Here is a 21,818-nt window from a genome sequence, read left to right as displayed (position 1 = left end):
ATAGAGGACTTCTTTGCCGAACCTTTTTCTTGAAGACAAAGAACTCCGATTTAGGCAAAGAAGACAGGGAGAATGTCCTATTTCAAACAAGCTAGAGTCAAACTATTTTAGAAGAAACTATTACTAGTTAGTATCTGAGGTATCTCCAAAACAAATACTTAGTGAACTTTGTGAGAACTCCACTCCAGGCAAGAAAGCTGCTGTCACCAGGCCAACTAGGAAGTCCCCATGAGGCCTGGCTTGCTGCTGCTGACCGGAAATGTCATCATTCTCCCCCGATGGCTTTTGGGGACCACTCGTTTGGCTGAGGAGTACCGTGAACACATTATTTTGAAGAGATGGTTTAAATTAATCATTGGTAGGACTGTTTGAAGATACGTTTAATGTAGTGGTTAAAATTAGATACTGATGCAATCACAGTGAAGCTTATGCTGGCAGGAAGGATTTAAATATTTGAAGTATTTAAATGGTTTAGTTTGTAAAAATTGTGCAACAAAACTATATGAACTGGGTCCATCTCACCCTATAGTCACCCTCTGACTCAGTCTCAAAGGTTACTCTGACATTATAGTTTCACCTTGTTAAAGAGATCCTACCCCTAGGAATGTTGGAACAAGAGGACTGGATGGAGCAAGTTTCAGATTTCTGTCTTCCACACCCAGGTGACTGCTAGACACATTGTTGCCACTATGGGGACTCACCCATGACACCAACCTCTTCCTGTTTCTTCTCCCCAAATAGCTGTGGACCAGTTGATGGTCTAGGGGGTGTGGCAATAAATTCAGCCCAAAGGGAGCTTCCCTGTTGGGTATTGTTTTCCCCTTTGCTCTCACCAATGTTACTCCATGGCATATACCTAGAGTGAAAAGAGTCTTGCAGCTGAGGCAGGAGTGCCCAAACTGCAATTAAGAATGTGAAAGATTTTAAAATAGAAAAAAGATTACTGGGTGTCTTATCTAAGGGTCATCTCCATCATTCATTGTCTTTGAGCTATTTTATAACTCTGTAGTTTAAAAGCTAGTAATACGCAAATAATTCTTATCCATAGAAATGCAAACAAATTGTGTCTATTAGAATGCAATTGATAATTGCCCTGTGGATGGATATTTACAAGATTTTTTAAAAGATTTTATTTTATTTATTTTTAGAGAGGGAAGGGAGGGAGATAGAAAGAGAGAGAGAAACATCAATGTGCGGTTACTGGGGGTTCCCACCCAGGCATGTACCCTGGCTGGGAATCTAACCTGCGACACTTTGGTTCACAGCCCATGCTCAATCCACTGAGCTATGCCAGCCAGGAAGATTTTCATCTATTTATTTCAGAATTCCTGATATTGATTACATATACATATATATCTGGAGTCTCCTTTGAACCAGTTGTAACATCTTACTGGCTCTATCATTAATTCGTGAGCTAAATAAAATATTTGACATTATACATTTTATGAGTGTCATGATTTAAACCATCTAAAAATATTACTCTTTAAAATAAAGATAAGCTGTATCTCATATGGCTGGGAAAATATTTCTTAGTATGGAGTTTAATGATTACAAAGTAGGAATTATAACAAGTCCACCTCTATAAACTGCCTAAGGTGATAGCATAGGACTACATTAACTGAAATACATACCAGAAAGGCTCTGTCAGTCTTAGGTTTCAACATACAGAAAAGGTGGGTGAAGTAACCATATCAGTGGGTCAAGAGGATGGAACCCCGCCCTAGCTGGGGCTTCTGGTCATCATTTTCACTGTCATAACCACGCCCAGTTGACTATTTGTAAGTCAAAACCAGGTACTCCAATGTGAGGCAATCTTTTAGACTACTTCCCATCACAGAATTATGTCACCATTGACTGTTGCCCGCCCAAGAACCCAAAGCTACCCAAGACTGGTCATGCAACCTAGAGGAGACTCTTTCCTTGACAAAAATAAATAATCATGACCTAAGCAGAAGGAGAGGGCACTGACCTGATTGGACAAACGTTCCTTTCTTCTCTATCATCTCATTTTTCCTTTTGTTACCAAACAGTAGGGTTCTATTTTCATTTAAATACACACACATACACAGAAGGTCTGTCCGGAAAATATCCAACCATGTACTATGAAAAATAGAGACATTTATTGAACAAGATACAAGATACAAGAAGCATTGTACCTAGGACAATGACACCTCAGTCCCCTTCAAAATAGGCACCTTGGGACCTCACATAGTTCTCCCAGCATCTCTCCCCTGTTCAAAACACTGTAAAAGCCTTAGTTGGAATGGCCATCAGCTGCTCCATCATATTTTCCTGAGTCTTGATGATCTGAAATCTCTTCCCTTTCGAAGGAGATTTTAATTTTGGGAAAAGCCAGAAGTCGAAGGGCTCCATATCTGAGCTGTAGGGGGCTTAGTCACCTGGGAGACTTGATGTTTCACCCAAAAGCTCTTCATGAGACATGATGTATGAGCAGGTGCATTGTCATGATGAAGATGCCAATCACCAGTTGCCCATAGCTATGGCTGTTTTTGCCATATTGCATCTCTCAACTAAGAACATTAAGGAAGTACTCCTTATTATTGTTTGGCCTGGAGGGGCATATTTGTGATTGACAACACCTTCCCAATAAAAAACACAGTTAACATGGTCTTGATCTTGCTGCAACTTTGGTCATGAAGAATCAGGCAACTTTCATTGCTATGGCTGGGCCTTTGTTTCTGGATCATACCATAGACTAATGATTCATCTCTGGTTATGACCTTCTTGAGGAAATCTGGTTCATTCATAGTGGATCGAATCAAGTCATTAGCTACTGTAGCACAATGTTCCTTCTGCTCTGGTAGCAGAAGCTGTGAAACAAATTTTGCCATGACACATTTCATGCCAAGGTCCTGCATCAAAATCTCAGACACTGTCGTTTTTGGAATCCACCAATCAGCTTCTAGTTCTCACACTGTTCCTCGCTGATCTTTGTTGATTGCAGCCCTTGTACACTCAACATTCTCAAGTGTTCTACTTGTTGCAGTCTTTCCAGAACCTGAATCATTTTCAATAGATTCTTGACCATCTCTGGAACATTTGTGCCACACTTTTATTTGCACTGCACTCATTGCGTTGTCCCTGAAAGTCTACTGAACTAAGCAAATATTTTTCATGGAGGAATGTTCAAATTTAATGCAAAATTTGATGCAATTTTGTTGCTTTGCTCGCTCAATCATTTTGAATGTGACAGCCACACAGTACACATGCTCACTCAATGGCATCTACCAACCCCAACGACTAGTACAGTGAAGTCATCATTGTTCATGCATGCACATTCTAGCCTATTCTCCTTGGCTGCCAGGTGACTTCCATATTGCTTAAACCATTCTCATTATATTAACAATGGCTGAACTTTATCCAGATAGACCTTATATTTTTAAATGTCTGAAAGAATATATGCAAGAAATTAAATATCTCTGGTGAATTACAGGTAATTTTTATTGGTTTTATTTTATTTTTTGATAATTCATTTTTCTAAATTTTCTACAATAAACCTGAATTATGTTTATAATACAAGAAAAAATGTAAAAGAGATATACTGAATTTAGTCCTAAAATCTGTTAGCAAGCTCTTTAATTTAGCAAGAAACTTATGTGGGTTACCTTCAATAATGGGCTTTTTAAGACAAAAAACAAAAACAAAAGAACAAAAAGAAAGACATCCCACCAAGTTGTCTCAATACCTGGACTGTCACCCCTCCAGGTTCAGTGTTTAAGACTGGAATAGAGAGCATGTCTCCCTAAGAACTGGTTCAGTTAAACAGGAAAGTCCTTTGAGAGACACAGGATTTATCGTAGATCTGTAATATCTGAAGAGTAGGAAAATTCTTTTCAGGTTGCACTCAGCCTTGAAAGTTGCTCTTTTCTGGCCAGTGAAGGAGGAGGTACAAAAACCTTTCATATATTGCAAAATTCAGAAAGATGTGAAGCTCAGAGATGGAGATGGCAAATTTATTGCAATTAATAAAAAAATTCTTGGCATTAAGAAAATGACCAATTTGAAACAGACTGATATCAGAATGAAAATATCAGAGGACTAGCAAAAGACAGAGAATCGGGTTGGCAATCCCTGAGAAACAACAGAGATAGTTTACTGTTTCTCAGGAGGAAGGGGTTGGATTTTAATGTTAGGACCACACTGTATATTTTATGTCTCCAGAAAGGGCTTCTATTCTATACAAACTGAAAAGTCAGGGATGCCCAGGAGGCATGGGGCAAACTTCAAGCAGCCGTTCACATGGGGACCAAGTAGCCTCATGGCATGGAAAATTGACCGGCATTTTGAGGTGACCACTGAATCCGAATCCCTAAGGTTAAAAACAAAGGTGGCCTCTTACTGCCCTCCTCTCATCCCACCAGGCAATGCATGGGATGGGGCAAAGTTCCCTCCAAGCAGCAGGAAAGTTGTGACAAGAGCTTCGTGAGGCATAGAAGCTCAATGGCAGATGCCAGTTTGGCTGCCAGACCAGCTCCCTCTGGACCAGTTCCAGAAGTTACAAGGAGAAAGTGTGTGTAACAAAGAGAAAATGATAATAACAATAAGTAATAAGGAAACAAACAAGCAAAAAAATCTAACGGTCCAACACAGCACAGTTGTGAAACATGAAAGTGTACTTTGGAGGAATATTTCTTCCCTTTCACTTCAGAAAAAGAAGTTGAGTACAGAAGGGAGAAAAGATGATGATGACACACTGAAGAAGACCAAGGGAGAATTTGTAATGAAGCAGGGCATCAAGGACAATGAGGCCCCATGGGCTCTGCAGGGGACCTCTGTGACAGTGAGGTGAGGGACTGCTTCCTCCGGCGAGCAGTATGATGGGCAGGTGGCCACCTTCTTTCACTGGCACTGGTGCGACATGCCGTAAATCAGCCCTGGAATCAAAGACAGGCTTAGGGAAGGACAGAGATCCTGGAGCTACATCCAGGAACAAACCAGGGGTTACTCTCTTCTTTCCCTTAGAAAGACTGAGTTGTAGTGTAGCCGGGGTAACCACCTTTCTAGCTAGTGCCTTTGGTTACTCTCAAATGATATATCCTGTTGACACTCACAAGTTATGTAATAAAGTAACTCTTTTGTGTAGTTGGATATCTTAGCTGCCTACAGCCAATTGAAAATTTATATGAGTTTGCTAGTACCCACTGTCAAAGGAGATATTGGGAAGATAAGGCAGTATCACCTTTAGGAAAGCCACTTAATACATACAACTCACGAATGGAAAAGTACTTTTACTCTTTGTCCAGCAATTCCATTTTTGGAAACATTCTAAAGAAATAACACTAAGTGCGATGGTCTATGCACAAAAATATTTATTATCATATTACTTATAAAAGCAAAGAACTTCTATTATTCTAAATGCTCAAAAATTGGAGGTTGGTTAAGTAAATTATGAAAATCCACACTATGGATATAATGGAACTATTAAATGATGGTTACAAAGAGTTTTTTATGTCATTCGGATATGTCTGTGATACAATTTTAAGAGTGAAAAAAGCAAGCTAATAAACTTTAGTATGCAATATAAACTCTCAGCTATATAAAATAATATGCATTATGCATAGAAATAGAAAACAGACTAGAAATGATCTGAGTGATAAGATTGTTTGGTTTTTATTCCTTTTCCTTTCCCTCTTTCAGGTTTTATTTTCCAAGTTTCTATATAAGTAAGTGATTTATTTATAATCTTAAAAAAATGCATATACATCTGTGTGCTCATGTGCGCACACATTCCTGTGCGCACATGCACGTGTATCTGGTGCTTCGACAAGGAAGTGCCATGCCCTTGCCCAGTAGCTGTCTCATGTGTTACCAGCTCCATACTCTTACCTCTTTTTCTTTTCTAGCTTGAATAATAATTACAGATCTATTCTATTCTTTTTATCTCCCCATAAAAAAACCCACACATACACACACATCACATACACAACACATACAAACATACCCACACACATGAAAAAAATCTTTGTGGACAGGGACCTGAGGTCAAATAGGATAAAGTATGTAAAATGTTCTCTCTAAATGTTTTCTTGCCTCCTTCCTTTTTTCCTTCCTCCCCCACTCCCTTTTTTTTTTTTCTTTTCTCCTGGCTATAATTCCTCCACTGCCTGTGGAGTGAGGAAAGAAAGAGAAAGAGGCATGGGGGAAGGGACAGAGAGGCAAGCAGATTTCCTTGGCAGGATAACAGTGTAGTTCATGTCAGCAGGCAACAAAGCCAACAAACCACTGAGATGGGGCCGAGGGTGTGCTGGAGAAGGGCCTGGGAGGCACAAGGCTTGGATTAGATGAGACAAGCCATGTGGAGTCCCAATAGGCTCCCCAGCAGGGAGTACCAACATTCCAGAGAAAGCTAACTGTAAGAAAGGCCCAGGGCCAAGGTGCACAAGGTGCAGCCCTAGCCTGTGAGCCTCAACTCATCTCTGAATGCCAGGAAACACAGGGTTGGCATGGCGTTGTTCTTTTTCTGTGGGTCGAGGGGGCTATTTCCTCCCCTTTCCCAATATACTGGCTTTGTGTGAGACGGAGGTCATAGATTCAAATGCCTCAGGACTAGCTGTTATGTAAGTGAAGCAGGCTAAGTGTGATGAAATCAGAGCGACAGGGACTGCAGCCTCCTGGTGAACGTTTGCTCCCCCAAGTGGTCGGGCACACTGACGTGCTGGCACTGTGCTCAGTGGGCATGAGGCCCATGGCTGCAGGTCTTCCAGATTTTCAAGGGAAGGTGAATATCCAGAGGGGCTTGGAAATATGTGTATATGTTTATGTGTATAAGTGATCCCAATTTTTTAAATGTTGACTCAATGAAAAAAATTACGTGTCTGCTGCCTAGATTTAATCTCTGAAGTAAAACTGTGTAAGTCTTGCTCCTCCTCTTCCCTTACAGCTGGTAAGAAACATGGTATCTCTTGTAAGGAGACAAATATTTAGTCCTATAATATGCACAGCAAAACCTAGGTATCGTAAGGGATACATGAGAAATACTACAATAAGTTGTCGTCTGCCTTGTAGGAGCTTAAAATATCTTTGAGGACACAAGATATTCACTCAGGAAAGTCAGGTGGTAACACTATGCAGAATTCTTATGTCAAGGTCTGGACAGATGAGATCGGGTATATCGAAGTCACCTTAGAAACTTGACTGCAGTAAACCCAGTGGTGTGAGAGTGTCTGTGGTGTTGTTCACTGTTATATTCCAAGCACCTGACACACAGTAAATGATGTTCAACAAATATTCCTTGAAAAAAAGGATAAAATTCATGAGTCATAGAAGGGAAGAAAAATCAGGCTGTGAGCTTAGAGAAATGGCTAAAAAGAGAAGCAAGTATTTTCACTGTTGATGACAATATCCAATAAAGAGACACTGAATTTGGGGACCAGAGCTTTGGGTCAAGAGTCCCCATTCCTGCTGGGGAAGAGAAAGGTGTAGTCAGTTCTCACTGTGTCCCATTTAATAGTTCACAAGCTATTTTCGTTCTTTACTGAAATGTCTAGTCAACCTCCTAATGACCAATTAAGCTTCCCTGTCATCCTGATGCATGGAGAGGGGACCCATGCATTTTGTTCATGGGAGTGGCCTATGTCTCTTATAATGAGCTTTCTGACTTATCTGTGAATGTTTGGAGAATTTGGTTAGCAGTACTCCATCTCCCTGGGCCACATGCCACTCTTCAGGATTCTATCTTGGTAATGGCCACTGACCTTCCCTGCTGGTGCCTCTCATTAAACACTGCTTTACTCCTAGAACTACGGGCATCAGGGAATAAGGGCCTAAATGAGCAAGGCAGACAGAACACACAGTTGCAGATCAAAGAGGGGGAAAATTGTTTTGTTCTGAGTTGTTCAGGGAAGCCTGAGAACAAAAGGAGATCCGGGATTGGGTCTTAAAAACATGAATCTGTTTTGGAAATGTACAGAGGCTGAGGAAAACATAATATGGAAGGTGGTGAGAAAACTTCATTGCTCTATCAAAAAGTTTGTTTTGGAGGGGTAGTAAGAGAGAAAGTTGATTAGGCCAGCCCAAAAGCCAAGCTGGAGGGTTTGAACTTTCTCCAATAGTTAATGGGGAGAAACTAAAGTTCTGGGGAAATGAATGATAGGACAAAATTAGTGTTTTACTTAGATCTTTTGTTATGAATAAAAAGGGCTCCTTTGCATTCTCATTCTTGTTCAGAATTAACGAATCAGTCCTAAAGGGCTTTATGGGAGTCAAACAGGGTCCCGTCCAAGAATATGAGCTGACTGCAAATGCCCGAGGCTTGGTCTTCAGGAGACTGGTAGACAGTCAGAGAACACAACAGGCCTCGGACTCCTGGAACAAGCTCGGCCGGCAAGCAGGCAACACGAGAAACACCGCAGCGAACTCGGCTCTCGTCATCTCAAACAGCCCCTTTCTGCAGTCTGGATGGAGTGGAAGCTCTCGGTTCTGTCGTTGGCACAGGTCAGATTTCCATTGCAGCCATTCACCAGCCCTTGGAAACATCCTTAGCCTTTGACACAGTGAGGAGATCAAAGTGGTAGCCATGTAACTCTCCAAAAAAATTAAAAGTAAAAGAAAACTTCCGGGCCTCATGACCACAGTTTCACACATTTTGGCTGAACAGCAGGCTGAACAAGTACTCAGAGGCCCCTTCGATTAGCTGGGGAACCAGTACAGGTTATGAATAGCTGGAGCTGCACTTTTCAATTTGCTTTGGGCCAAGAGCTCATTCTTTAAATGAAAACTCAGAATTCCAATACAAGGAATAGAAAAAAGCATCAAGGCTCTGGCTAAAGACTACGGGGGATCCCTTCTGATGGGCCTTTCCCTGCTGCAGCTGCCACAGCTAACCCACCTTCACCTCTGGGGAAACTGAGGCACCTCTGCTCAAGCCCAGGGCTCACTAGAACACAGTGTAAAACCGACTGGTCAAGACTGTAGGCCTGCAGAATGAAAACTTGGTTTAGCTTTGACCCATCATAATAATAGCAACTGTAATCACAATTTTAAGCAACATTATTTTGCATCGCTATGTGCCAAAGATGGTTTTAAGTACCTTACATGTGTCCAATTCCCCCAACAACCTCATGAAGTTAAACACTATTATTACCCTCATTTTACAGGTGAGGAAACTGAGGTCTAAGGAAATTTAGCGTCTTGCACAAGCTAGGAAGTGATAAAGCTAGGATATCATTGCAAGAAGTGTGGTTTCAGAACCAACCCTGTGAATACTTCAGTCTCATTTGTTCTACCTCATTACCTTGGGGAAGTTATTAAACTCATGGGATTTGTGTACAAGTATCTGGTTTTAATTATATTTCCCTTCCCTAGAAACAGAGTAACTGGCAGAGCAGCCAATCAAGCTTCACAGAGGCCTGGACTCGAGGCCTGGTTTATCCCGTCCCTCCACGCAACACTGGCAACAAACGGCTCCACTGACAGTGTCGGGGAACTCTGACATTCCTGCTCTCTGTTTCACAGGAGGAGGATTGCAGTATCACAGCCACAGCTATAAATATCAGAGTTAATGAGGGAGGGCTCCTGGAGACCTAAATGAATCCATTTTATGGGTCTGTCATACATCAGGTTAATATGATTCTGACAAATAATTATACTGAAAACTGGACAGGGACCAAAAATGCTGTTATTCCTTCTGAATATTACAACAGAGCCTCCTGGCCAATTAAAGGGTGATGACGCCAACACTGAAGAGCAGAGCAAAACTCTTAACAATTTGTGGCATTTAGACAAAGGCGCTCACAGTGCGGCATCCCACCCAGGCCCAGGCAAAGGGAGTGTCATTGTCCGAGTCCTTAATGAGCAGAGCAGCTCCTTCCTGCAGGTTCCTGCGCAGCGAGAGCTGGTGTGGGTGCAGGAGGACTGTGTAGAGGCTGAATGGAATGCTAATGCGGCTTCTCCTTTCCTTTTAACCTCGACTATCAGGGTTTTCACGTGGAAGGATATCTATGTACATTGAGGGAGCCCTCAAAATGGGCTACTGGTTTGAATATGTCAATCTGTGATGGCAACTTCTTGTTTGGCTAGAAGGACGGGTTATTCTTAGTTAATTACAGTGGCCTCTGAGGGGAGAGGGCTTCTTACTAACCATGGGGGAGAAGAAAAGATACTGTGTGACTATGACATTTGCCCTCATCTAATTGAGTTGCCCTGAAGTTCTGGAGCTGTGTTCCAGGCTGGAGGGCTGGGACTTCCTGGAAGACTGGCCCCAGGTCAAGATATTCAAGTTCATGGGCTTTTTCTCAGCCACAGGGGTCTTCCTTCCAGCACTGCCCAAGGGTGTTATTGAAGAGGGTGCCGAGAGGCTGAGGTTCAGCCCTTGCTCTGCTTACCACCCTTGTGCATGGAGGACAGGAGTGTTTTCTGATTCGAACAAAGGTGGTGTGGGTTAGGAGTGAACCTCAGCTCACCCAGCAAGGCCGAGGACCCCCTGCCTGGGCTGTCAGTTGTTAGAGCCCCCAAGGGGACAGCTTCACTTTGCCTCCCTACTGGTCCCAAACAATGACCATTTGCCTCCATATTCTTTGACCTTATCATGCTCAGCCTTCTTTCATGTGTCCTCAAGAGAATGAAAAACAACAACAAAAAAAATGTATAGATACAGAGAACAGACTGGTGATTGCCAGAGGCAGGGGTGGGAGTGTGGGGGTGGCAAGGAGTGAGGGAAACAGATGAAGGTGGTCAAAAGGTACAGACTTCCAGTTACAAGATAAGTAAGTTCTGGGGATGGAGTGTACAGCCTGGGGATTATACTTAACCACACTACATTGCATGTTGGAAAGTTGCTAAGACAGTAGACCTTACAAGTTCTCATTACAAGAAAAAATGTTGGTTATTGTGTGTGGTGATAAAGTTAAGTAAACCATTTTGCAGTGTATCTGTGTATCAAGTCATTATGTTGCATACCACAAAACTAACACAATGTTATATGTCATTTATATGTCAATTAAAAGTTTACTAATTAATTAAATTTAAATAAAGAAAGTGAGAAATGAGACATGTAGTTAGGGCTGTACTCTAAACAGAAGGCCCCTTGGCCGTGACTGTCGGCCTCAATCCTTTTCACCAACAAGAACCTCTCCTTACTAGTGCCACCTCCCCTCTGCGCCTCTCCCTGGCCTGGTAGCTTCTCAGCCAGGAATTACCAGAGAAACATTTCTTCAAATGTTCACACGAAAGCCTTCTTCCCGCAACCCGGCGCTTTGTACAGACTGAGACTCAGGGCAACTGTGTTAGCAAGAAATCAACCCAGGAACTGTCTCTCACCAATGAATCATAACTAAAAGTAGAGACTTCAATGTGGTGTTTTTCTTCATAACACCCTCTCAAGCCAGTCTGTGTTAAATTGTTTAGCTAAATTCTCATTAAGATAACTGTGCCGACTTCCAGAAAAATGCATGCCGGAATACTGCCATGAGCGAAAGTCTCGGTTTTTTAGGACAGCTGCTGCTCCCTACCATCCAAAAGCCCCAGAGGTGTGGGGTCCTCTCCAGACCACCAGCGCGGGCCCCAGGCCCTATGTCAGCCTCCAGCACTGTGTGGGGCTCCCCCTGCCTTCCACCACTACCCTGTCGGAGCAGAAGGCCTCTGGCTCGGGCTGAGCATCTGGAAAACAGAGAAAGGTCTGACTCAGTGAGCTGTTCGGACCTTGAACCCAGTGTTTTGAATGTCTTCCTTTTTTTCTCTTACTCAGTCTCAAGAAAGAATAATACCATGATTTTTCTAAAGAGCAGATATACAGCATAAGGTAACATCATTTTTTTCCAGCTAAGCCTCCCACTGGGTTCCCTAGCCAACTTTCTGCAGCTCATAAAATAAAGACAGTTCCCATTTATCCCCCCAGCTCCAAATCCATCATTGCTTGGCTCTGGACGAATGGGCAGGTGGTGCTGCCCAACAGAGCTTGGATGAGCTCTTTTTTTCCTTCCTGGACGGAAGGAGGAGGATTAGCACAGGATCTTTTCTATTAGTGAATGACAGGATGGACAACTGGGAGGTTCGGGGAATCTCATCCTGGACACAAGCATGGAGGTGATTATTAGAAGAGTCTTGCTGTCGCCATAAAGACAAATGTGGAGCCTGCTGTACTGACCAGCGTCTTGTGCCTCGTACAGCCTGACTTTGTTAGGGAAGATGAGCAATTATGTCATGGTAGGTGGGGGCGGGTGGAAGGCTGGTTCCTGATCAGAAATACAAGCCCTACTGCAAAGCATTCCTTTTAACTTTGTTTCCTTTTAAATGTTGAAATTTTGGAAACTTCAATGAAGTAGCTTCAGGACAGGGAAAACATAAACAGGCGTAGATTTTCTGTGAAGTCAGTGGAGCTTTAAGCACCCTCACTTGCTTGGGTCTTGGCGCACACTGAGTTGCTAGGAGCTGTGGAAGGATCTAGATGGGGAGGGGATGCCAGGCTGTTGACAGAAAGTGTTTCTGTACAAGCACACATACAAGCTGACAGGGCTCTGTGTAGCTGAGAGGTGGCCCTTCAGCGGCAGTGTCTCTGAGGACTGACCCAGTTTCTCTGGCACCTGTGGGCCCCCAGGCAGGTCTGGAAGGTGGATGGGGGTTGCTGAGGGCTGTTCTGCAGCAGGAGCCCAGTGCTCAAGTTCCAAGGGGAGTGTGAGTCGTGCAGGGCTGGTGTTGCCATGAGGAATCAGTGTCTCCTCTCAGTAAGATTCAGACATTTCTGTCCATAATATTAATGATTGTCCAAGGGCCTTATCCACCTGTGCAAGTGTAATGTATTTAACCCAGCGATCACCTCTTAGATGCCACTGAGTAGTGAGGAGAAAAGTCATTCCTGTAGGAGCATTATAAATAGCCATGGACTTGGAATGCCAAAACCCGTCCAGAACTATCCTAAAGTCCCTGTTCCCACTATTTCCTAGGGAAAAGATGAAATGGATCCAAGGCCTGGATGATCTTTCTAAATGGGGAATGGATTTCATAGAGGAATCTATGTATAAAATTGATGTCAGAATTTGTGATGGGTTTAGACTTTTATCTTACTTTCAAGATAGTATGTTGGCCTGCCCTAGTTTTATTTATGTGTATCACAATATATATTTTTATTCATATATGTATATATGCATATACATGCATATTTGTATATGTATATATAGGTACATATATACACAAATATATATATAAATTTAACAAGTGTATATACACATATATATATGTGAGTATATCCATATACACACAGAAAAAAATGAGACCTCAGGGTCATAGACAAAGACCACTTATTACTCTCAGCAAAAGCAGTCTGTTGGACCAATGTCCCCGATAGGGCTATGTAGTGAGGCCCAGTGGCACCTACATGTGCAACAGGGTTGCATGGCCAGAGAGCACCACCACTATCGGGACACTCCAGTCTTGCACAGGGCTGCTAGCAACCTGCATATCTTCCCCTCCAGAGAAAGAAAACCTCAACTTTAATCCAGCATTTAAACTAATCTTCTTTGGGTAGAGATAGCAGAGGTCTTTATCTTTCCTACCTCCAAACATCTTTAGGGAGGCAGACTTCACTACAGTATCCTGGAACGTCTTCTTATAGAGACATTCTTAATTCGTTGTGAATGTCTGCTCAGAGGACGTGGATAGTTCATAAATGCGAGATACTCACGGACAACTGTCACCCAACAAAAACGTGTAGGTGAAATAAAAATTCCCCTTCCTCAGTAACACCCCCTCTAGTTATACACAGCCCTTCAGGAACATTCTGTATAACTCTACAACTGTACATGGCAGCATTTGGGAGAACAGGAGTAAGGGCAACGTAAGTGAAGGAACGTGTAGCTAACTCCCACGCTTATCCCTCCAGTGTTTAGCACACGTGGGGAGCGACATTCTGTGAAGGGACACTGCAGCGCAGGAGTTCCAGGCTGTGACCGCCAGCATCATGAACGCGGTCAGAGGTATGGCAATGGGGAATGCGTCAGGGACAAAGCAACGTAAGATAACAGATAAGCTCCCTCCTTCTCTGAGGATCCTAGAGGAACAGGGCTTGTGAACCAGGGCATCTTACACTTGGAGTACGAGGTATAATTGGTTGCGGAGTTCTTCCCTTTGGCTTAGAGAGAGGCCAATCAGAGGAAGCACAGACCCTGAAGGTGGGCTTTTTACCCCTTTCTTCAACCTAAAATGCTTTTGACTTCTCTGTACATGGCTCTTTTGCTAACAGATATCTTCCTGGGCATTGCTGAAAGGAAGGCAGGGGGCTTGTTTCTCTGTAAGGGGTCTAGGAACTCCACACCAAGAAGAAATCATTCTTGGTGGTGTGGCTCAGCAGTTCATCAGCACCCACCTGCCTTACTCTGGGCAGACCTCCTGCCTCGCCCAGGAAAGGCTCTCAGATTTCTAAGCTGCAGTTTTAGTTTTCTAGTTTTCACCTTTTAGCACATCAACCTCTTCTATTCCTCCCTCTACCCAAGCAAGACATTAATTATTTAAATCCCTATTATAGGTGGTGAGGGTATTTTGGGTTCTGGACCCAAATTCTGATGTGGGGGAGGGTGTTTCCCCACCAGCACCAAGCAACACTCAGAACGCCAGCTGGTTGTCTTCAAATTCAATTCAATCCTGACACTATCAACCTGGAGATGGAGTCAGACCCCACAGGTAAAGGGCTCAGTCCCACAGGACCGTTCTCCACTTCAGAAGCCAATCTCAAGTCCAGTATTGACAATTTCATATGACTCACCGAATGGTTCTTCCTGCCTGAGAAGGCAACACGTAGTATTCATCAACTACCTGAGTCAGCTCGACTTATTTGATGTCCATGATTTCAACTACTGCACACACGGGGAGGACGTGGTGTGGACATTCCCACATGGATGTGGGAAATGCACTTAAACTTGGTATGTCCAAAACCAATAAAACTATCCTTCCCTTTCTCAGACCTTCTTATTCTGTATTTCTTATGGCAATGACTGCATTGTTTACCCAGAGCCACTGAAGTTTACCCAGGTGACAACGTGGGTGCTCTCACCTTGATCCGCCATCATCAGTTTGTAGACACGTGTTAATAATACCTCCTTCGTGACAGTTAATCTATTTCCTACTTCTCTCCACTGCCCTCTTCCAGGCCCTCAGAATTTCTTACACTCTAGAAACAATCTCCTAATTGTTTTCCCTGCCTCCAATTTTCTCCCATCTCCAGATCAAAGGAACGTTTCTGAAACACAGATCTGATTGTCATTCTTCATGGGTCCTGTTGCCTCCACAATAAAGTCCTTGCCCTTATGGCCTGCAGGACTTGGTGTGTCGCATTTCTGAAGGGAAGATGAGACCTAGCAGTGTCATTAAAGCTGTGATTTTCAACCCTTTTTATCTCACGGCACACATAAACAAATTACTAAAATTCTGCAGCACACCCAAAATATATTTTTTTCTGATCAAACGAATAGATATAATTTTTATTGGTTTACAAAAAATAGTAATAATAGTAATTACCTACCCTTTTTTGCTCCAGAGTGACTTTTTTTAAAAAATCAGATGCCTTATACTTATACATAAGGGTTTCTGGTACCAAGAATCAACCAATCAGACACAACCTTATTATGTGACATGACAAATAAGATGCAACTCTATTACATGATGTGTATATTTATGAGTCAAAACAGGGCATTTACACTGGACAGATGTTGCTGTGTTAGCTGTTGTTAGGGTTTTTTTTTTATTATTTGATAATCTAAGGGAAAAGAGGTCAGTGTTCCTGACTAAAGAGTCAGGTATTGCATGTTTTAAAAATTCTTGCAACACACCAGTTGAAAACACTGCTCTCAAGTTATTTGAGGTTTCTCAATGACCAGAATGTTGCTGACATTTAGTGGACAAGGACCTGCTGTGCTGAATGTGCTGAATGAGAGATTCAGTTCTGCTCAACAAATAATTGCCCCATCCTAGACCAACAGCTCTTGAATTGAAATATGCTGGTTGGCTCCCAATCACTTCTTCTTCGGTCAGAGTTATAGCTACTCAAACTCCATAACTTTGAACTGGAAGCATCCTGAACATAGCAGTTCTTGGAGTTACCTGTTATCTTATGCTTCCATCTTTGCCCCTCTCTCTTCCCCACCCCCACCAGTCCCACTCATCAGTTTCTTAATTAGCTAACTTTTCCCTACTTATCCTTCCAGAACTCAGCTCAGATGTTACAGGTCTGGGATTCCCTCCTTGCCTACCCCTCCCCAGCCTGGAGCTGCAGTCTGGCCGCCAAGCGCCTTGCACTTCCCTCTCTCCTCGCATGTTCATAGTGCCTCTTCACTTGTAGGTATCTCCTATTCCACTATGAGCCCTAAAGGGCAAGACAGGGTGGCCAGTTTCTATATTCCCAGTACAGAACTAATATATAGTAGCTTCTCAGAGAATTTTTTAAACTATAGAATATCTTCCATTTTAGCCAAGATGTTTTAAATCTAAAAATTAATGTATCTGCTTGATACAAATTTAAACAGTGCAAGAAGAGAGCATATGTAGCATAATGGATAGGTTACCTGAGTTTGAACCTGGGCTTCACTGCTGGCTTCCCTGTGCCTCTATTTCCACATCTGTAAAAAGAAGGTAATGGTAGAGGCACTATTGTATAGTGCTGAAGTACAACTGCTCTACAGGCTAAGCTCAAATTGCAGCTCTATCACCTACAAGCTGTGTGACCTTGGGCAAGTTGCTTGACATCTCTGTGTCTCAGTTTATACAAAGGTAAATTAAAGATAATAAAATCTATCCTATGGGTTTTTGGATGATTAAATGAGATGACATACTTAGCACTTAACATACTGTCTGGCATAGGGCAAGTGCTTAATAAATGTTAATTTATATTATTATTAATAGCAAGAATATTATAAAAGGGTATTTATTGGAGATACATCTTCCCTTACATTAATAAGTATTTTTAATATTTTCTTATGTATTACTGTGGAAATGTTATGTATATACCCAGTGATATATTTAAGGATTTTTAAAAACAAACAACAAATTACTCATACCTTACTTTTCCTCATTCAACCATATGCTTAAAGACCTTTGCCTAACAGAATGTATAGATCTAACTCATTATTTTAGTGGCTTCGTTTTATGGCAGTTTCATGATTTATTTACTAGCTTCATAATTTTTTGACCAACTACCCTCAGTATTGGTAATTATTTCCAGTTGTTTGTCTTGTGATGAAAGTTTATTGTTGAGTAAGTACATTCCTCACAGATACTTCTCTCTCCCCTAATAGAAAACCATCTCAGCTCACTCTCTAAAATCACGAGGCTGTTAATCTCCAGGCTCCTGCAGTGGTCTCCTCCACTGCCCTGTGCTAAAGGAGTAGAGAGGCCAACACCCCAGGCTACCTTGTCTCTGCCTTGACTCTCCTTCATGCCTCCTGCCAGGACAGACCCCAGCCCCACAGGCCTTGTGGTCTTCGGGATCTGTACAGACTGGATTTTCCTTAGTAAACAGTTTAGGTAATTGATTACTACTATTAAAGATGATTGAAGAAGACAACATAGGCGATACAAACAAACTTTCTTTAACACATCCTGAAGTGGACAGTCTCCATTCAGAGAAGTGCAAAATGGGGCCGAAGGCAGAAAGCATTTATAAGACAAAGAATACCGAACAAGGAAGTGAGGCTAGAGCCCAAACATGGTGTTTGGGAACTTGCTGATGGGATATACTGGGCTTCTGGTCAAACAGAGCATTTATAGGAACACAAAGTTGTCTATGTTTTGGTTTGCTGACGTGACTCCATCTTGGACCTAGAAATGTATCTCAGCACTACACAGGGAAGAACCATGTGGAACTCAAAGCTCAGGGATGGCTGCAGCTGGGCAGAAGGGGGAAACATGCCCTTTCATCTTTTTGGAAGGGGAAATGATTCATAACTGCCTGAAATCTGGTAAAAATTTTAGAAGTATATGTAATCAGTTACATGAATCATAAAACATAAGTCATTATTCTATTTGTGACACCTTAAAAATGGCTAATTTTTCATCAATATAGAAAATATATAGGAATCACTACAATATCCAATTGGTTGTTCCCACTCCCTTTCTCCCCTGCAGATATTATGCTCACTTGTGCCTACGGATGGCATTCAGTTTTGGAAGCGAAAGGCTGGCGGGAGTGCAGGAACCCAGATGCAAGAGGTGGGGAAATGTCAGCGAGAAATTTCCCTTGTGTCCCAGTTTTGCCTGAAGCAGCTTCTACCTGGAGCTCTACAACAGAAACTATTCAGAAAAGAGGCCAGATAGGAAAAAAAAAAAAGAACTCTTTTGTGAAGCTTTCCAGGGTAGACATTTCTGTAAAGCTGATTGTGTTTCTTCCCAATCATGCAGGTCCATGGTCACCCACGTCCAATCAGCACAAATGCTGAGATGATAAACCCATTTCACAAAAGTTTCTGGGATCCAGGCTTCTTCTCAGAGATGAAATTGCTCAAAATACAAGTTCCCCTCTGGAGCATTTGTTCATCATAGCTGCATGTTTTACTCACTGTCAACAGGAGGAGCAAAGTTAGAAATCTGTGCCCAGTTCTTGGCATCTATCTTCTGGGGACACCATGCAGCACCAGGGATGTGGAGCTGCCTCCTGCCTTTGCCCTGGAGGAGCAGTTCATCATTCTACTGTATTTTGTATAAAAGCAACCATTTTTCAATCACAAAGAGGTTTTCCTACTTCTGTTCAAAGTGCTACTTTATTTCTACACAATCAGTCAGATAGGTTAAGCAGAAAGACTAGCCTCTTCATCAGTGTCTGGAAATGCCAGAGGTACTGTTTAAAAAAACCTTCTAATGCTTTCTACTAAATGAGACCAAGCATCTATCCAGAAGGTGCAGCCTGGTGAGTATATGCCAGGTGCTACACTTGGGCTTAACTCGTTGGCCTGCAAGGTCTAGACCTCATGCTGGACTGTGAGGGCCCGAGCTCTCCCAGGTGTGAGCCAGCTTGGAGCAGTGGAAAGAGCATGGGCTTCAGAGACCATTTCTAGCAGCATTCCTTGCTAGCTCTGTGACTTGGTTTCTCATAGTTGGCACTCAGTACATGTTAACTAGTATTATTAACATTTATCAGTAACCAAACATCACTGGCACTATGACACTATTGTCCTCTAGTCCCTTATTTCTTACTCATGGTGCATCCACAGATTATCTGCATCTTTATTACCTAGGAGCTTATTAGAAATGCAGACTTTCAGTCCCCACCCAAGAATCTGCATTTTCACAAGATTCCTGGGAGGTGCCCACACACAGTCACGTTTGAGAGGCCCTGCCATCTGGTTAATCAACACTTCCTGCCTCACTGAAAGGTCCAAGCCACCCACACTGCTTTATTCAGAAGCACAATCTCCACTAGTGTTCTTGTAGTGACCATTGTTCCTACACCCCAAATCTAGACACCTGGCCAAGTCCAATGTGAATTTACTTAATGGGAGCAAAGGGGAAAGAATATTTAACATTGAGTTTAACCATCACCATCACTATTTCATAACCATTTTGTTTTCCTCTTTCTAAAAAGGATAAAGACTTATTTTAAAACAGTGGACTGCTTTTGAAGTCTAGTCATGGATAAAGCTGTGTGGTAGCTTTTTATAAATGGCTTTGCCAAAACATATCTTTTAAGAAAAGAAGATTCCCTACCAAACGCTCTGTAGGAATCTGCCCCCTCCCCATCTTGCTTGTGGGGGTCGATATGGCAGCCTGCCCTCCCCCTCCAGGGAAAGTTACAGGTCCCACCTATTAAATTCTGTTTCTTTCCACTGCCCTTGAGGGGCACCAGACCATTTGCAATGGCAGTTTTTGAACATAACCCACAATGCATACTCGGCAGAGAGCGGCCACTCTCCATTGAGACTGACTGAATTAGAGGCAGAAACAACAAATGCTGACAAAGCCCCAGTTTCCTGGTCAGAGGCCCTTGTAACCCTCTGTGACAGCATGGAGACCCTCTTTAGAAACAGCAGTACTATGACTCTTAATGTTTGTACAAAGAGAGCTCACATTCACATTTGGTAAAATTTTCTACTTTCCCCATTTTCTCTCTTTAAAATGTGTATATCTGTTCTGTGAAATGTTCAGCAGGCATGGTCTTTGTCAAGTACCCTTGAACAAGAGCTGTACAGCTTATGGACTGCATGGAAATTACTCTGAGACCACTGGAATTAAGGGATGAGTTGGCTGTGCGTTCTGGACGTAGAAAGATATGTTAGCCAGGATTTGGTCGTTCGCAAATTGAAGAAATCCAACTAAATCCAACTAAAACCAGCCAGGTTAGCATGGTGGCTGGGAAGGGTGTGAGCAGCTCCCAGGTAGAAGAGAAAGTTGCACAAGCAGGGTGTTAGGGACACATCTAGGAGCCTTATTGCTTCTACAACTTTCCTTGCTCTGCACATGCATGCGGGCTATCGCTGTGCCAATAATTACAGTGACTGCAAGTAGTATCTTTGCCTCATTTTTTTTCTGTACTTTCTGTACCATGACCCTAAGCACCCAGCAAACTACTGATCGGTAGCTTGTTTTTATACACCCCCCCAACTCCACATATGGCAAGTTAAGAATGCCCTTAAATTTTTAAAGGGTTGTAAAACAGCAAACAGCTATAAGAAAAGACCCTACGTAGGCCACAAAGTCTGAAATATTTACTACCTGGCCTTTTACAGAAAGGAAACATCTGACTCTGGAAAAAAAAGAGACAGTCTCTCATCCCCTCCACCAATTCTGGCTGAAATGTCCCCAGGAGACATGTGCATCCCTGAGGCAGAGTGGCAAGGGAGCTTGGGAACCCCGGATTGACCAGGCTTGAGTCATATGATCTCCAGGTACCTGGGGGCAGGACAAGGGCTCTCGCAAGAAAAAGTAGGCTGCGGTTCCCAAAAGAGAAGGGGAGAGTTGGGCAAGCCCAAACAACAATACTCCAGAGAAAACAGATGTCACTATTGAAAGGGGGCCATTTTCAAAGGTGTGGACAGTGGTGAGGGATGAAGAAGAACACTGTGATTAGCAACAGGGGACACTTAGGTGTGAAGGGGTAGGGTGGGAACCATTAACTAAATTCTCAGGAGTTGAGGCGATTGGTCAGTGGGCTGGAGAAGGTGGGAGGCATACAAAAACTGCCAACCTGCTGCCTGCTGGAGGAGGAAGCTCACACTATCCCAGCTTCCAGCCTCCCGCCTGGCCTCCCACTGGCCAAACCAAACCAGACAGTACACAGAGAAAGCAAGTTTCTATTCTGAGTACACTCAGGGCTGTCCTCGCAGGCTAACAGCCTGTGTGATCACAGAGGGCCTTAGTTTAGAAGGGCCCCACACGTGGGCCAATGCTCTGCTGTCACCATCTTTGAACAAGGGGCTGTGCATTTTAGTCTCGCATTCAGCCCCACAAATTCCTGGCTCTATTATTATGACTGTGTGATCTTAACAAGTCGTTTTATCTCTTCTGAATTTCAGGTTGGTGATCTGTAAAATGATCTTAACAATATTTTCATCTCAGGATTGAAAAGCAAATGAGATTGCGTGTTAAGGGCAAGAGAGCGAGCTATCAACAAGAACTGTTTCCTTCCTTTTCCCAGAGTGCTCTTTCTCCCGCCTTCCTAGGACCTGCACCAGAGTGGCGCCTGGCAGCTGACTCAGGAAAGGGGAGCGTGCCCTGAAAGTGCCGGACACGACACGTCTAGACAACCCAACTAGAAAGAATCCTGCTGTTTTCTTGGGCCAAGAGCTGATCAGAAGGGAAGAGGTGAAAAAAGGGTGGAGGGGGGATGCTAATCTGTTATTTTGGTTACTAGTCATTGGGAAACCTTTAGAACAAATCTTAGAAAT

At 42.9% G+C, this 21,818-nt stretch overlaps 1 long non-coding RNA gene across 1 annotated transcript in view; it reads left to right on the top strand.

Annotated features, from left to right (window-relative positions):
* Positions 1–21,818, top strand: part of LOC123827141 — a 30,784-nt gene that overhangs the window by 4,668 nt on the left and 4,298 nt on the right. The window contains exon 2 of the long non-coding RNA XR_006787191.1: positions 21,594–21,735. This is a non-coding gene — a long non-coding RNA (uncharacterized LOC123827141). The remainder of the gene's footprint in view (positions 1–21,593; positions 21,736–21,818) is intronic.

The sequence above is a fragment of the Phyllostomus hastatus genome, unplaced genomic scaffold, assembly GCF_019186645.2.
Source record: "Phyllostomus hastatus isolate PE091 unplaced genomic scaffold, TTU_PhHast_1.1 phas_contig_86, whole genome shotgun sequence".
Classification (NCBI taxonomy): domain Eukaryota; kingdom Metazoa; phylum Chordata; class Mammalia; order Chiroptera; family Phyllostomidae; genus Phyllostomus; species Phyllostomus hastatus.
This window is presented reverse-complemented; position numbering and strand designations above follow the sequence as displayed.